General features: G+C 37.9%; 1 protein-coding gene and 1 non-coding gene across 14 annotated transcripts in view; one reads left to right on the forward strand and one right to left on the reverse strand.

Annotated features, from left to right (window-relative positions):
• The window catches only part of DNAJB4 (DnaJ heat shock protein family (Hsp40) member B4), a 46,129-nt gene that overhangs the window by 19,323 nt on the left and 11,548 nt on the right, over positions 1-15,258 (reverse strand). The window lies entirely within an intron of this gene.
• On the forward strand, positions 8,005-8,111 carry LOC111773675 (U6 spliceosomal RNA). Its single transcript, XR_002808371.1, has one exon. It is a non-coding gene; the product is annotated as a U6 spliceosomal RNA (small nuclear RNA).

Genomic DNA, 15,258 nt, shown 5'->3' on the forward strand with positions numbered 1-15,258 from the left:
GGGCCAGCCTCGTGGCCGAGTGGTTAAGTTCACGCGCTCTGCTTCGGCAGCCCGGGGTTTCGCCGGTTCGGATCCTGGGCACGAACATGGCACCGCTCATCAGGCCATACTGAGGCGGCATCCCATGTGCTTCAACTAGAGGGACCCACAACTAAAAATACACAACTATGTACCAGGGGGCTTTGGGGAGAAAAATAAAATCTTTAAAAAAAAAGAAAGAAAGAAAGGGCACTATTTGAAGGTAAATGTCCCCTCAGCCTTTGGTTACCAGCTGATTATGCTCCTGACAAAATGGACTGAGTCAAAAGATTTAAAGGGAAACTTACTGGAATTACCAGAGGTAAATCCCTGAGAGTGAGGTATGCAGTCCAAGCAAGCCCCATGACTGTCAAACTGAAACTGGGACACAAGTGCCCAAATGTTAAACAATATCCTCTCAGATAGGATGCCCTAAACGGCATGGCCCCCGTCATAAAAAAAACTCAACTGAACAAGGCCTCATTAGACCATGCCATTCAGCATGCAACACTGTAATCCTCCTGGTCAAAAAGCCAACTGGGGAATATCAGAAGTACAGGATAACAATTAGAGTATGCCCTTCAGGTAGGGGAAATGGTGAAGGCACTCACAGTGTATGGCAACCAGGTCCTGCCGGCCCCATGGACCTGGCCCTCCATCCCTTCCAGCCTGGCTGGGTACACCTAGAAACATGGAAAACTGGGAGCCCACAGGACCAACTCACTCCTAAGCAGAACAGGCCTTATTTGGTGATTCTAACCACTTACTCTGCCCTAAAAGTACAGGGAGTCACTCCTCAGGTGTACCATACCCAAGTCAAGAGAGGTCCTAAACCAGAAAACTCAGAAATGCCAAGCCATTCTGACTTCTCCTATGAGCCCCTCTCAGACCTGAAGCTTATTCTGAAGACACAAAGACAGTCCTTGGTGGGCTGGTATCCCAACCCCATGGAGATCTAAAACTCCTTCTTCTGTCATCTCTCATAACTATATTTATCCTCACCCTGACCTGTGCTCCCCTTGGAGTGCCCATATCCAGTTGCTTTTGCCTAAACTGCTCACAGCCTTTCCAAGATGCACCTACTCCTTAAGGTCATATAAATAGCACTGGCATCATTGAAGACAGTGCCACCAGACTACAAGAAAAGGCTTATTGGTTAAAAGGAAAAAGCCAACCAGAACTAACAAAACAGATCTGGAGCGCGGTTAAACAGGCTCTTCCCAGCCTGACCTAGTTTTTACCACTTTAGTGGCCTCTGCTGGTTATTCTCCTTCTTCTCCTCTTTGTACCTTGCATTCTAAACCGTCTCATTTCCTTTGTCAGCAAAAGACTAGAATCTATTAAATTCCAAATGCTATTAACCCAGGGATATGAGACGTTGGGAGTCCAACCCAGTGACAACCAAACATATCTAAAAGTGGCTAGGGGTAAGTTCTGCTCCTCTACGGACCCCTATGACTCCCCCCACCCTGCCCCGGTCAGCTGGAAGTAATTACGAAGACGAACCTTCATCCATTGCCCCTCAAGAATGAGGAGCAGGACAGTCAGAGGAGGGATTGTGTGACCCAGAGAAGTCCCTAAAACATTTTCCATGTCTAATGCTGTTTTTCAGTTGGGCTTGCTTATAGGAACCAAGGCAGAACACTGCCATGGCCAAACTGCAGAACTGGAACCAGAAACATCCAAGATGGCGATGGGGTACCATGCACAAAAGGAAATGTACGCAAAAGGTGCTGTGCACAAGAAGGGAAGATCTGCACATGCCCAAAATGCCCCCACCCCAAGCGATGGTGCGGAGACCCCTCCCCACTTCACATCCAGGAGAACACTGCTCACCTGTCATCAGGGAAACGCAAATTAAAACAATGAGATACCACAACATACCTATTAAAATGGCCAAAATCTAGATTACTGGCAACACCAAACGCTAGCAAGAATGTGAAGCAATAGGAATTCTCATTCATTGTTGGTGGGAATGAAAAATGGCACAGCCACTCTGGAAGACAGTTTGGTGGTTTCTTACAAAACTACAGACACATTTATCATACGATCCAGCAATCATGCTCCTTGGCATTTACCCTAAGGCACTGAAAACCTATTTCCATAAAAAAACCTGCACATGGATGTTGAAAGCAGCTTTATCTGTAACTGCCAAAACTTAGAAGCAACCAAGATGTCCTTCAGTAGGTGAATGGATAAACTCTAGTGTATTCAGACAATAGAATATATTCAGCACTGAAAAAAAAAAGAGCTATCAAGCCATAAAAAGACAGGGAGGAAACTTAAATGCATATTACTAAGTGAAGGAAGCCAGCCTGAAAAGGCTACATACTATATAACATTTTGGAAAAGACAAAACTACAAAGACAGTAAAAAGATCAGTGGTTGCCAGGGGTTAGTGGAAAGAGAAGGACAAATAAGTAGAGTACAGAGGATTTTTAGGGCAGTGAAACTGCTCTGTATGATACTGAAGTGGTATGCATATTATGCATATACATTTGTCCAAACCTATGGGATATACACCACCAAGAGTGAACCCTAATGTAAATTATGGACTCTGGGTGTTAATGAGGTATCAATATAAGTTGATCAATTGTAAACAAATGTTCCATCTGGTGGGAGATGTTGATGATGGGGGGGCTATGTATTTGTGGAAGGAGATATATTGGAAATCTCTGTACATTCCACTCAATTTTGCTATGAACCTAAAACTCTTCTAAAAAATAAAGCATTTAAAATTTTAAAAATAAACAGAGGGGCCAGCCCCAGGCCGGAATGGTTATGTTCACGCACTCCGCTTTGCCAGCCCAGAGTTTCACCAGTTTGGATCCCGGGCACAGACATGGCACTGCTCGTCAGGCCATGCTGAGGCAGCGTCCCACATGGCACAACCAGAGGCACTCACAACCAGAATATATAACTATGCAACGGGGGACTTTGGGGAGAAGAGGAGAAAGGAAAAAAAAAATACTGGCAACAGATGTTAGCTCAGGTGCCAATCTTTAAAAATAAAGAATTAGGGGCTGGCCTCATGGCCAAGTGGTTAAGTTCGCGCACTCCATTCTGGCATCCCGGGGTTTCACTGGTTCGAGTCCTGGGTGTGAAAATGGCACCCCTCATCAAGCCATGCTGAGGTGGCATCCCAAAAGCCACAACTAGAAGGACCCACAACTAAAAATATGCAACTATGTACTAGGGGCTTTGGAGAGAAAAAGGAAAAATAAAATCTTAAAAAAAAGTTAAATTAAAAAAATAAAGAATTAGAAATAAAAATAAATGGGAAAAAAGTGCAACGTTTATATTCTTAAAATATATTCTTTGGGGCCGGCCCCATGACATAGTGGTTAAGTTTGCATGCTCCGCTTCAGTGGCCTGGGGTTTGCAGGTTCAGATCCCAGGCACAGACCTACACACCACTCATCAAGCCACGCGGTGACAGCATCCCACATACAAAACAGAGGAAGATTGGTGGCACAGATATTAGCTCAGGGCCACTCCTTCTCAAGCAAAAAGAGGAAGATTGGCAACAGATGTCAGCTCAGGGCCAATCTTCCTGACCAAAAAAAGTATTCTTTGATTTTAGAGTCAGAAGATGTTTCCAGCCTTAATTTCTCTTACTGCATCATATACTTTAATCATATTAAATTACTTGAAAGTTGCCTAGGAGAAACTATTATTTATTATTGAATCTTCAGTTCCTGTTAGCGGACTAGCATAAAGGGCCACAAAAGTCTAAAGAATAAAGACCTAAGAACTTGAATGCTTGGTTTCTAATCTCAGCTCTGCCATTTAATAGATGAGTAATTTAGGCAAACTATTTAATTTCTCTGAATTCCTAACTCAACAAAGGTTATCGTGAGACTCAGAAGAGATAATATGCATGAAAGCACTATACAATGACATATACATATAAACTGTTTTCATTATTTTAAGCTATACAAACTATTTTGCTACCACTTGGAGGTCTACTGACAAATCATCTCCCTTTACTCAGGAATAAAGCATTAAAGTAACTTCTAGAATCACCCCCAAAGGACTCAGGCATCCCCCAAGATCATGCTCCTTGCCATGTTCCTTTTTCAGACCTTTCTCTCTAAACTTTACTCTTGGTGTCAAAAAATTAACTGTTCTATGTTTTCCCCATAATAATAACTGTTATACAATACAGTTTTCAAACACTTCCATATGCTTTCTCATATGTAATCTCTACACATGCACACACATGTGCATATATATAGTGAGAAGATTTCAAAGAGCTTTTTTATAGCCAGTAATCTAATAGTGAGCTATGATATTCTTAACAATATTTAGATACATATTGTTCTAATATTAACATAAACTTAAGGGTTAGTAGGCAGTGTCTATTATCTGGCCTGCTTGTTAGATAATATCTAAATAACTACATATAATCAAACTACTGGCCATCTACTAATAGACTATATCTTACCTCCACCTGTTATACTTTCTTAAAACACCTTCAAGCACTGAGGCATCATTATCATAGACTTCTTATAGCAAATTGCTTGATTGTAAGTTCGGAACTCAGACTAAATTCTCACTCCTGTGGAAAGGCTTCAGACTTTGACTTAAGTTACAACACCTAAACATTTTGTCATGGTTACAAATGCAACTTTATCTTTAGGGAAAAAAAATGGAAAAATTTTGAAGAGATTCATTTCTTACTCCTGCTAGGTTACAAGACAGCAGAAGTAAACTTAAGGCAAGTGTCTTTAAGACATTAAACTCCATCTATTTAAAATTAAATTGTTCTAGAAATCCTAGTTTTTTCTTAACTATAAATATCCTTCTTTAGGTAATTACAGCAATTTGGACTTGTATTTGGAATTAAGCAGTCGATAGTATTTGAGTGCCCATTTTACAGTATTTGATGGTTACTACAAAACTTGTTTTAAAAGACGGATGTTTTCAGGGCTGGCCCCGTGGCTGAGTGGTTAAGTTCGTGCGCTCCGCTGCAGGCGGCCCAGTGTTTCGTTGGTTCGAATCCTGGGCGCGGACATGGCACTGCTCATCAAACCACACTGGGGCAGCGTCCCACATGCCACAACTAGAAGGACCCACAATGAAGAATATACAACTATCTCCCAGGGGGCTTTGGGGAGGAAAAGGAAAAGAATAAAATCTTTAAAAAAATAAAATAAATAAATAAATAAATAAATAAATAAAAGACGGATGTTTTCATAGTCAACATTCTCCATGAAAAGTATCTCAACTATTCAGCAAATATTTACTGAGTGCTTACTGTGTGTATAAATTAGATAACATCCTTGCTCTCATTCAACGCATATTCTAGTAGAAGAAGACAACCAATAAACAAGTTAATAAATGAAATAATTTCAGATAATTTGAAGTGTTTTAAAGAGAACTCTAAAGTGTTACTAAGACAGAGACTGACGGAGAGGGGCTACCTTAGCCAGGGTGGTCAGGGAAGGCCTGTTTAGCTCTTAAAAATTCTACTGAGGGGCCGGCTCCATGGTGTAGTGTTTAAGCTCAGCATGCTCCATTTCAGCGGCCCAGGTTCACGGGTTTAGATCCCAGGTGCGGACCTACACCACTCATGAGCCATGCTGTGGCAATGACCCACATATAAAGTGGAGAGGACTGGCATAGATGTTAGCTCAGAGCTAATCCTCCTGAAGCAAAAAAAAGAGGAAGATTGGCACAGATGTTAGCTCAGGGCTAATCTTCCTCAGCAAAAAAGTAATAATAAATAAAAATAAAAATTATACTAAAAATTCAGCACTAAGGTGGATAGTTATTTTGGCTAGAGGAAAAGGAGAAAGTCTGGGTATCATACTTTTTAAAAGGTATAATGCTTTCAGAAAAGCAAATGGGCTGATAAGGAGGTCTTAACGACCTCTTTGATTCTATTATCAAGAATAAATGTTTTCAGTTCTCTTCATCTTTCCCATTTATTGCCTTTCCCCATGTACAAATCTCTACATATCCCTTCATATCTACAGCTAAAAATCAAATTAAGTAGTTTGATACAAAGATAGTAAACAATTAATGACCAAATGAGTGTTATGTAACTATAATAGAAGTGAAGGGACCATCAAGGCAAGAAGAAAGATAATAAAACTTGGAATGAGAGGATTTGGTTGTAGTATTCTTAGCTTCGCTACTTAATATCTATATAGAGTTCTGGAAAAATCATGTATTTCTCTGAGCCTCAATTCTTTTATTCTATAAAACAGATAACACCATCTGTTTCATTAAATTGACATAAAGAATGAGAAAATATGTGAAAGGGGTTTACAAAAAATAAAGTACTGCCAAATGTTAATTATATACTCATCTTGGGCTGGAGTGGTGGGGATGGGAAAGGTTTCAGAAAAGAAAAATGTGAGCAGGGTCTTGAAAGGTTAATAGAATTTAGAAAGAAAGGAAAGAAGGAGGAGGGTTTGTGTTTTGAACCAAGAACACAAAACCCAGAGGCAAAAGAGCATAAAATGAATTTGATACAGCAAAAAGACTAGTCATATTAAAGCAGAGGACTTAGGAAGGCTCGTTTTAGGAAGCAGAGAGAAAAAAGTTATGGTCAGATTGTTGAAAGTTTTGAATGTCGTTTTTTACTTAATCACTGCTCTTTCATGTTTTTCAAAAAGTGCTTTTGTTAAGACTTTGAAACAAACTTTATTTTAAAAGTTGCTTCATTTTGTTGAGTGTCAATTTACTTTGAAGCTGGTAAAATTACTTTTTTGGTTCTCATAGTAAGGTGAAGTGTTCTGAACAAAGTTTCATTAATATTTCTAGGTTTCCAAGGGCACTAGTAAAAAACTAACCTAAAAAGATGGTAAGAAGAGCTTTATCAATCATAATTCTCCTTGGACTATTGTCTATACCACCCAAATGTCACAGTACTTTATCATTTATAGTTATATGAGTAATTCCCAAAGTCTTCAAGCGTGACACTGTGTCATTGCTTGATTTTATAATACTTATCCTTCACAAAGCAGTATAGTATGACATACACAATTTTATTGATTTAATGGTTTTTACCAAAAAAAATTTTAAAATAAAATTCAAAAAAATTTTAAAGTACATGCCTCTAAAAAAATAAGATAAGTAAAACTGCTTTAAGAAGTTTATAGAAATTACTAGAGTCATCTGGAGACACACAGGGATCAGAAATATTTTACGCTTTTTAAAAAATTATTTCCTTTTTCCCCCACAGTGTAGAACTAATTTTATTCTGATATTAAAATGTATCCCTAATAAAACAGTCTTTCTTTCTTACCCTCTTTTACAAGTCATTGAAAAGCTTACTAGAGGATTAGTGAACTTACAGTGAGTTAATCTCATCCTTTCGTAGCATTTTGGGATCACTTAAAGTGTTCTCTACAGTACTTTTCAATACTGATCAGAGAGCCAAAAGAAACAACAGAATTCCTACGTCATCTTAAAGATCTTGTAAATTCACATTTGATTATAACATATTATGTCGAAAGATCACATAATCTAGAGCAGTGCTATCCAACAGAAATATAAAGCGAGCTACAAATGCAAGCCACATATGCAATTTAAACATTTCTAGAATCCATATTTTAATAAAAGTAAAAAGAAACGTGAAATTAGTTTTAATAATGTATTTTATTTAACCCAATAAATCCAAGATCTTATCACTGCACATGTAATCAATATAAAAATTATCAATAAGATATTTTACATTTTTTTGTAGTAAGTATTCAGAATCCAGTGTGAATTTTACACTTACACAGCATCCCAGTCAGACAGCCACATTTCAGGTCCTTAGCTTCATGTGGCTTAGCGGCTACTGTATCAGGCAGTGTAGATGTGGAGGTTTCTCCTAATCACCAGTGCTACAACCCAATTTTTAAGAAACCTCAACCTACGAACTTAAGTCTGCCACACACACACATCTCTCAGAAGCACATTTAGGGGAAACAAAATCTTCAGAGATGAACTCTAAAGAAAAGTTCATTTTCACTTTAAAGTAGTACTCCAGTGGTTGTTTTAGCAGCACATATACTATACCTGGAATAATACAGAGAAGATTAGCACGGCCCCTGTGCAAGAAGGACATGAAAATGTGCAAAGCATTCCATATTTCTAAAAAGATAAATAAGTGAGGTAATGGATATGTTCATTAACTAGAAGGGATGGATCCTTTCACAATGTATACATCTATCAAATTCTCACAACATATATTTCAAATATCTTACAATTTTATTTGTCAATTATACTTCATTAAAATTTAAAAATAAAATGGTATTCAATTTTTCATCTACAACAAAAGATACCTGTGAGGATCTTTTCAAAATAATACTTTACATTCAGAGTAGAGTATTGGGACTGTCTCTATTTACATATGCTCACTCAGTATACAATTTCACAATGTTGAAAGTAAAAGCAACACTAGGAAATGAGGAATTTATGTGATTTTTCACTTTATTCTTTTCTTAAATTTCTCCTCTCACAAGCAGCCATAAGGCATCAGAACCACTTGGAAAACTTAACCGGTTGGCCAGAGAGAGGGGAGTGGTTTGTGGCCAATGTGAAACAAACAGCTCCTCAGAGTAAGACAAGTAGTACAGCAAAAACATCTGTAGCACAGAGATAAGGCAGGAAAGGATAGGAAAGGCTGCTCTTTCTCCAAACTCTTAGGCTTTTGGTCAACACTGCAATAAACTAATTATCTAGCAAGTCTATTTAGCTCTCCAACTGTTTACAACTCTAAAATGATTTAATTTAAATCAGTACCTAATCTTAACTATGAAATATCTTTATAATACATTGCATCCATGAATGCATAATAAATTAAACTACTGCTACTGTGGAGACTTAACTATGATTCAAGACTTTATTGCAACCTTCCAAATATCAAGTATTAGGACAGGTATAAAAATAAGGCAACATGTTCTAAAGTATTCACTAATCACTATAAAATTAGGCCATTGACTGCCTAATTTCAAATACATTGAGCTATAATTGCTTAAAGAAGAACATTTATACATAGGAGAAAAAATAAGATTTCAAGAATAATTTGACTTTAAATGGATGGGTTATAATGTTTGAGTTTTTAATGTTTTGAAATATAGCCTTTTGGGGGAGAGGGGGCACCTGGTGGCACAGTGGTTAAGTTCATGTGCTCTGCTTTGGCAGCCCGGAGTTTGCCATTTCAAATCCTGGGCACAAACCTACACACCACTCATCAAGCCATGGTGTGGCAGCATCTCACATACAAAATAGAGGAAGACTGGTACAGATGTTAGCTCAGTGACAATCTTCCTCAAGCAAAAAGAGGAAGACTAGCAACCCATGTTAGCCCAGGGCCAATCTTCCTCACCCCCAAAAAAAAAAAAATATATATGTATATATGTAAATATATGTATAAAAAATATATATAAAAATATATGTATAAAAACATATATATATATATAGCCTTTTAATTATCTAGGCTAAATCAGTATGTCAAGGAAAAGTTATTGAGACCTTCTTGTGTTATGTGCATCATGAAGGATAAAACGGTATTAAGACATCCCTGCCCCCAGGAGTTTACAAGATATAAAATAATACCTATGGTCTATTGCTGCTTTCGCCATCCAGTGGCAGAGCTGAGTACTGCAGCAGAGACTGTATGACCCACAAAGCCTAAAAATTTACTGTCTGGCCCTTAACAGAAAATGTTTGTCAACCACTACTCTATACAAATTATTCTTGACTGAAGGGAGAGGACAGTGTAAAAAAACCACTAAACACCATAAAATTTTACTATATCTAGCAAACTTTTAAAAAACTATAGTCTTCACTATAAACACTCAGCTTTCACTATAAAACATCAGTCTGGCTGATGGTAAAATAAAACTTGTACACTAATTCTCACCTAGGCATGTCTGCTAAGAGAAATATATTAGAATATTTATGGTGGTGAGTTAAGATGTTTATCAAAATGGGCTCATGTATTTTAAAAGGTTGACAAAGACTTTAATAATCATATTTCCATGTTGTCCAGCTTGACCATCCTCATCTAACTCATCACTCCTGGCCGTAAATGACTTTGGCTACTTCTCAAAATCAAATTTACCCTGAAAGTAGAAAATTCTCATTATTTGCCACACTTATGTTCTATAAAGTTGCCAGGGATGCTAGAGTCGTGAATGCTGAATCATTGTCCCTTAGGGAAACAGAAGGTTAAGTCAACTCATCAATATATAATCTTGTTTTATGTGTTTCCGCTTAAAGACACCTTATTTAATATAACATTGAACTCATGGCCAATAGCACTATAACTCATGCCTGAAAGAAGCTTATCTAACACACGTATTTTCTCCATAAGACACATCATGGCCTTCTTGAGCTTAGGAACACCAGGCAGCATTTCAGCACTTCACTGAAACATTTCTTTAAACAGTGAAATCACCAACAAAAATGCAAAAATTACAAAAATGCACTAGATAGACGACAAAGACTTGTTTATAAGAGTTGAAACAAGAAAGCTAAACACTCCCTTGTTGGATCTCAGCTGGGAACATAGCAAATTTTTTGCTGCTCTCCCCAAGCACATGTCTGCAAATGACTGGGAAAGCACCCTGAGTACTGATTTCGGAATTATAAATAAATTTCACTAAATGGGCAAACTTGAAGCACAGAATTGGTGAATAACGAAGGATCAATGTACAATGATGCATTACTACTGATCATCTCTAAATTATGAGTTAAAAATTATTTTTGAGCAAGAGCAACATTAATAAGTACACAGTCATCCAAAGTAACGTCTTCGGAGCCACATTTCCTTAGTATCTATAAAACGAGTGATGTGTGGGTATTCCCCTCTTCCTCATTCCACACAGCATACTGCTGCTTTGAGACTCAGCCTCTAGTTGGGCAAGTCTGAGCCCCAGCTTGGGTTAGGTTCCCCTGACCTTAAGTTGCCACATTTTTCCCAGTATCTCTACTCTATCACTTATCACAACTATATAACCATTTGTTTGCTTATGACTTATCCACTGGATTGTAACCTCCCTGAACGATCCTGGGTTTTTTTCCCCCAGAACTTTTTGTCTAGTAGAAGGCCTTACTTATAACACATTGCAGTTCAGTTAACTTGTACTGAGTGAATAATTCAATGAAATGAGAAATTACAAGGACCTAAAGTATAATGACTATCATATAAAAAGACAAATGGGTAAATTTAAGTAATAAATAGGTAGAATATGTACAATTTGCCAACCAACTATATGTGGCAATTTGCAAGGATTTTAGATTGCCCTGGTTTCTCGATTGAACGAAGGTGTGCACAGCTGGGCTACTAACAAAAGAACAGAATACAGGAAGAGTACATTTGAAGGGAAAGATGAATTCTGTTAAGAACAAGCCTATAACCCTATTAATCATCCCTTCACCTATGCTATTTCTATGCTTGGTAAACTTTATTGCTTGATAAGACTGTATTCCTAATTATTACCCGTGTTGTAGTAACTTGTTTCTCTGGTCAACTTCCCAACTATAATGTAAGATCATACAGGGCAAGGTTTATTTACTTTGTGACTCCTGAAAACCTAGTACAATATTCAATTGCACTGAATGTGAATGAAGACATCCAGGAGAGAGTTGGATATTCTGAACTGGGGCTTAGGAAAGAAGCCTTAGCTGGAAATAAAGATTTAGAATAGATCAAAACACAGGTGGTATTTTAAAGTGTAAAAGAGGAATAATTTTTGAAAGAATCAAAGACAAAACTCTGGGATGACCAGCCTTTAAGGGGCGCATCAATCAAGAGGAGACAAATGAAAAACACCGAGAAGAAACAATCAGAGATCAGCCAGGTGAGAGGTATGGCAAACACTACTGATTACAAACCAAACAGCCATTCCTATCTTCTTTCTGGCTAACGGATAGCTAACTTCTTCCAGAATAGAGTAATAACTCAAGGAAAGACGGAGCTTCTCCCAGTCCCATGGTTAGTATAAGTCAATCACAGTAATCACTTTTCCTTTTGCCAGTGACTGGTGTAGGGGTGGCCAATGAGATGTAAGGGAAATGCTCTGGGAACTTGGGGGACTGTCCTCCCTATAAAGAGAAACCTACCCAGGAGAAACCCCAGCACTGCCTCTGCTTTTGGATGATGAAAATATGATGCTTGCTTTCTTACAACCCTGAGAGTACACATCTGTGACACAGTGAGAATGGTAGAGTACAAAGGGAACAAGAGCCTGGGTCCTTGCTAGTGTTGTTGCATCTCTGAATCAATCTTGGAACCACCTATCATTGAACTTATTGTTAAAGAGATTCTGTTACTTGGAGTTGAAAGCATCCTGATACCACTGGTGTCCCAAAAGCAAAAGGAGGATAGTGTTTCATGAACGATATAGGAAAGTCAAGAATGTACCCACAAGAGTGAGAATGATTTTGGATGCAGCAGTTACAGCTAATCATGGTAAGCACTAAAGAAAACATTAACTATGTGCAAGCATTACTCTAAAAACTTAATACATATAACCTTATTTAGTCTCTCACAACAATCCTATGAGGTAGATGGAATTGTGGGCAAAAGCCAGAATCTAGTAAATTGAATAATAAGAGGGATATGAAAATGGAATAGTAAATTTAGACATATCAAGAAAGTCATCTGAAGGAAAGGAGAGAGAATTGTAATAAGGGACGGATAAAGGAAGTTTTAAGACGGTCAAGAAAGGAAGAAAACAATATAGCGGAAAATGAGACATATAAAAATAAATAAAATACATAACAAAAGAAACGATTGCTTAAGTAGGGTCACAGAGAAGATAGGAGGGCTTGGTAGCAAGGGTACCGACGAAATTTGAACAAAATTAGAAGTGGGCTCTAGATTAAAATAAAATAAATAAGGACAAATTTATAAATTTGAAGGCAAGAGGACTAGGAAAGCCAAAAAGTTCATAGATGCTATCAATGCTCTTAAAAATTTTGTTAAAAAGGAGAGCCACTACTAAAGAGCTGAGTATACAAGTAGGGCATTTGATAAGAATGGCGATGGTTTGGTACAGCAATTATAGGAAACAGGAAGGAAACTGATCAGAACAAGTAAAGGATTACTAAATCTTCCTGAGGACCTAGGCAAAACCAGAAACCATGACAAATGGACACTCACGTCATTCATGAACATTTTATTAAGGACCTTCCACATGCCACAGCACCCTTCCAGGTACTGGGGATACAGTATGAACAAAAATCCCTACCTCATATACTTCACATTCCAATGGGAGAGATATAATTTTAAAATATTTTAATGATTAAAAACATTTAAAAAAATACTATATGAGATGTTAGATGGTGGTAGGAACTAAGGAAAATAAAGTAGGAAAGGGAAATAAGAGAATTAAAATTTTAGATGGGGTGGCCAGAAATGCCTTCACAGAGACAATGACATTTGTACTATGACCCCAAAGAGGAAAGGGGGAAAGCCACACGTATATATGTGGGGGTATAACATACCAGGTAGAGGAAAATATCCAGTACAAAAGCCTGGAGGTGAGGGAACGCCAGGCATCTGTGAGGCGCAGCCAAGTCAGAATGATGATGTGGGGTGGTAAAGGTGTTGGGAGATGATCAGAGGAATAATAGGTGGCTAGACAGTGTAGAGTCTTCTAGAACACTAAGACTTTGACTTGGATTGAGGGAAGATGAGAAGCCACTGGAGAGTTTTATGCATAAGAATGAGGGGATCATTTTGGCTTCTATGTTAAGAAAGACTGGGGAATGATGGTGGGCAAGGACAGAAGATCAATAAGTGGGCCAGCCTGGGGGCCTAGTGGTTGAGTTCATACGCTCCACTTAGGCAGCCTGGGGTTTGCTAGTTTGTATCCTGGGTATGAACCTATACACCACTCATCAAGCCATGCTGAGGCGGCATCCCACATAGAAGAACTAGAAGAACCTACAACTAGGATATACTGGGGCTTTGGAGAAGGGGAAAAAAAGAGGAAGATTGGAAACAGATGTTAGCCCAGGGCCAATCTTCCTCACCAAATTAAAAACACAACAAAAAGGCATACCTTTAAGAAAAAAAGAGAAGATCAATAAGAATGAACTGCAATAGTTCAGGTGGTTTGGACCACGATGTAGCAGTGGAGGCACTATTTTATTTATTTTAAAGGTAGAGTCGATAGGATTTCCTGATGAATTAGATGTGGGATTTGAGAGAAACCAATAATGACTCCAAGGTTTTTCAGCTTCAGTAAACTGAAAGAAAAGAACTGCTATTTACTAACATAGGAAGACAGAAGAGCCGGAGGGGGAAATTAGGGAGTTCAATATGAAACATATTAAGTTTAAGATGCCTATTAAGCTTACATATGATAATCTCTAACAGGCAGTTGAACATATAAATCCGGTATTCATAGAAGCAGTCAAGAGGGAAGATAAAAAATTGTGAATAGAAGTGATCTTCAAAACCAGGAGACTAAAGATTATACTAGAGTGAATGTAGATAGGAAATAAAAAAGGTCCAAGGACAAAGTCCTAAGATTCACAAATGTAGTAGTAATAATAACTACTACTAGGAAGGTGAGGCCTCTTCCTTAGCCCCAGGAGATGAATCTTAATTATTCAAAACCAAGTATGATACCTGTTAGAGTAAGTCTGTGACTCAGTTCTGCTCAGCACAAGGCTAGTCCAATTTGTATCCAGGGGAAGGGGGTAGTAGAAAGGTTTTCTTGCTTTTTAAAGAGAAGAAGCTTTCTTCTACTTTACAATCATGACTGCATTAACACCAGGAACTGTGGCAACCATTATGCAATCATTAGGAGCATTAAGCCACATGCAGAGGATGGCAGGGGGTAAAGATGAAAAAAACATGGGATACCCCATATATTGTTGAGCTGCTAAATCAACTAGCTGTAGAGCCACTCTGCACCTGGATTTTTTGGTTATTATTCAATAAGAGTTTTCATAACTTATGGGCAATAGTACCTGATTATGATAATCTCATTTAATTTTCATAACAATGCTTAGGGTACCAAAGAACAAACTGAGATCCTAAAAAGGTTAAACTTGCAAGGCTCAATAACTTGGCACTTACATAGCATATGGTGAATTGAAGCTCATCTAAATGCAAAAATCTATTTTAAGTGATTAAAAGTTGTGGATTTAAAGAGTGGACACAACCAAAAGACAAAGGGATGGAAGTTGACAACTTTTAAAGTGAGGCTAGGAAGTAAGAGACTGAAAGAAAGGGGCAGTGTCAAAAGACTAGAAGAACAGATGTAGTACATTAGTAAA

This window comes from Equus caballus, chromosome 5 (assembly GCF_041296265.1).
Source record: "Equus caballus isolate H_3958 breed thoroughbred chromosome 5, TB-T2T, whole genome shotgun sequence".
Taxonomy (NCBI): Eukaryota; Metazoa; Chordata; class Mammalia; order Perissodactyla; family Equidae; genus Equus; species Equus caballus.